Source organism: Schistocerca cancellata, chromosome 3 (assembly GCF_023864275.1).
Source record: "Schistocerca cancellata isolate TAMUIC-IGC-003103 chromosome 3, iqSchCanc2.1, whole genome shotgun sequence".
Lineage (NCBI taxonomy): Eukaryota > Metazoa > Arthropoda > Insecta > Orthoptera > Acrididae > Schistocerca > Schistocerca cancellata.
In genome coordinates this window covers 46135824-46138298 of record NC_064628.1, presented here as the reverse complement: position 1 = coordinate 46138298, position 2475 = coordinate 46135824, and the positions used below count along the sequence as shown (strand labels likewise).

The following is a 2475-nucleotide window of genomic DNA, read 5'->3' as shown; positions in this document are numbered from 1 at the left end:
TGGATTCGTGATTTCCTGTCAGAAAGGTTGCTTACAGTTTGTAGTAACTGACGGAAAGTCATCGAATAAAAAGATAGTGATATCTCGCACTCACCCAAGGAAGTGCTGTAGGCTCTCTGGTCCTGACCTGTAAAAGTGACTTGAGAGACAGTCTCAGCAATCTTCTTAGATTGTTTGCAGGTGAAGGGATAATTTACCGTCTAGTAAAATCATCAGAAGTTTAAAACCAATTGCAAAATGATTTAGACAAGATATCTGTGTGATGCAAAAAGTGGCAACTGACAGGGTGTATTGTCCTGCTCATAGAACTATCGTTTCCGAACTGTTCCTATACTGTTCACGATACACACTGCCGTACAACCGAGCTCATATCCTTCCACATTTAGAGTTTTCTTAAGCACAATAAGGGGACCACACCTTACACAAGAAAAGCACGCCAAACTGTAGCAACATCTCCGTATTTCACGTGATGGCATGTTACATTCTCCAGGCCATCCATAAACGTAAACCATTCCATCGTATTACCACAGGATACAGCGTGATTCACCACTCCAAATCACTTGTTTCCAGTCATCCGCTGTCCAGTGTCGACGCTCTTTTGATCACTTCATGGCGTCGCTTAGCACTGACTACAAATATATGTGGCTATTGACGAGCTGCTCGACCATTCTCCCCCATTCTTTTAACCATCTACTGCATGGGGGCTTATTTAAAAAAAAGAGTGCAAATATTTTTAGTGGCTGTAGGCCCGATTACGCAAGTCTCGTAAACGGCTGGCCCTGACTAGTTTTAGTACGCAATCTGACTGCTTAGAATGACAACAAAGAATGTAAGAAAATTTTCGTCAACACAGTTAATTAATTAAGTCCCCAGCAACTATAAAACCTACGAAACTAACAAAGCACAAATGTAGCTGTTCTGTATGTGGTAGTATGACTCAACGCACATCTGGCACGGTTCTTCTTCAACAAGACACGAATTTTTAAATACCAATTATACTGACGTGATAAAAGAAAATTAGAAATACTATAATTGTGCAAGAAAATCAGAATTACACTCTAATACAAGAACACACGCCAGATGCTTGTTGACTGAACCTGTAATGACACATTATTCAGGTCACTGAAATAATGAGAGAGAAGAATAAAAGTAGTTTGTTACCTTAATTTATATTGACGAAATGCACTCTGATCATTACAATGTCTCCATTAGAATAACATCTGCTATCTCTCCCATCACATAGCTGCATAAAACATGGAACAAACACTCACTACTACCCCATCTCACTCCAACTTCAGCTACAAGCAGTGTCCACCACTGCTTGCCGCTACGTCTCAATAATCACTGCCAGTGGAGGCGGCGGAACAATACTCTCTAGCGCGATCTTTGGCGCTGTGGCTCAGTGTAGCCACCTTTCACTACGTACAGTCATTGTGCTAGCTGGAGAACTGATAGCGCTTTGGAACTCAAAAGAGTGATGATGATGATGATTTCATGCTTCTGTTACAACCACCCTCCGCAATGCTCGACGCACTCTGCATGCCGGTACATGAGGTCTGCTCTTGGTTTAACTATGGCTGTTCCCTCGCGTTACAACTTCACTATCATATCTCCAACAGTCGGGCAGCTTCAGAAGGACTGAAACTTCCTGATGGACTTTCTACTCAGGTGACAAACGGTGACTGGTCCACGTTGTATGTCACTGAGCTCCCATGACCGATCAATTCTGCTGTTCCTAGAGTGAGATTTTCACTCTGCAGCGGAGTGTGCGCTGATATGAAAGTTCCTGGCAGATTAAAACTGTGTGCCTTGCTAGTTCTGCAAGGTTCGCAGTAGTGCTTCTGTGAAGTTTGGAAGGTAGGAGACGAAGTACTGGCAGAAGTAAAGGTGTGAGGACGAGCGTGAGTCGTGCTTGGGTAGCTCAATTGGTAGAGCACTTGCCCGTGAAAGGCAAAGGTCCCGAGTTCGAGTCTCGGCCCGGCACACAGCTTTAATCTGCTAGGAAGTTTCATTCTGCTGTTGCTGCTTCTCTACTAAGAATGCAAAATTGCTCGTCTTCTTTGATACTGGCGGGTCTGCCTCTCGTGACATGTTTTTGTCAATTACGCATTAGGTCGGTATGTCCAGTCACTTTTGACTGGACAGCGTATTTCAGTCAGCTGCCAGTAATAGCCCCGAACCACACATCCGCAATTATCTGGAAACTCTTCATATACGAACCTATGTTTATTGGAATGTTTTTGTTTCTACTATCGTTTACTTCTAACAGTGTCAGATTTTTATATACGATACACTCATTACACGAGATATTTCTGTGATGCTCAGATAAATTGCAAATGACGACGGAGTAGCGCAAGAGTGGCAATTTGAGACAGAGAATGCGGTCCAGAAGCGGCTGACTAGAAAATTACGAAACTAAACATGTCGTGGGTTAACAGTGCCAGTAAAATAAGAGAATAGTTCTTTTTGACCCAC

General features: G+C 43.0%; 1 non-coding gene across 1 annotated transcript; it reads left to right on the top strand.

Moving 5' to 3' along the window:
• The first annotated feature begins 1909 nt into the window (after positions 1–1909).
• Trnas-uga (transfer RNA serine (anticodon UGA)) lies at positions 1910–1984 on the top strand. Its single transcript has one exon. It is a non-coding gene; the product is annotated as a tRNA-Ser (tRNA).
• The last annotated feature ends 491 nt before the right edge of the window (positions 1985–2475 follow it).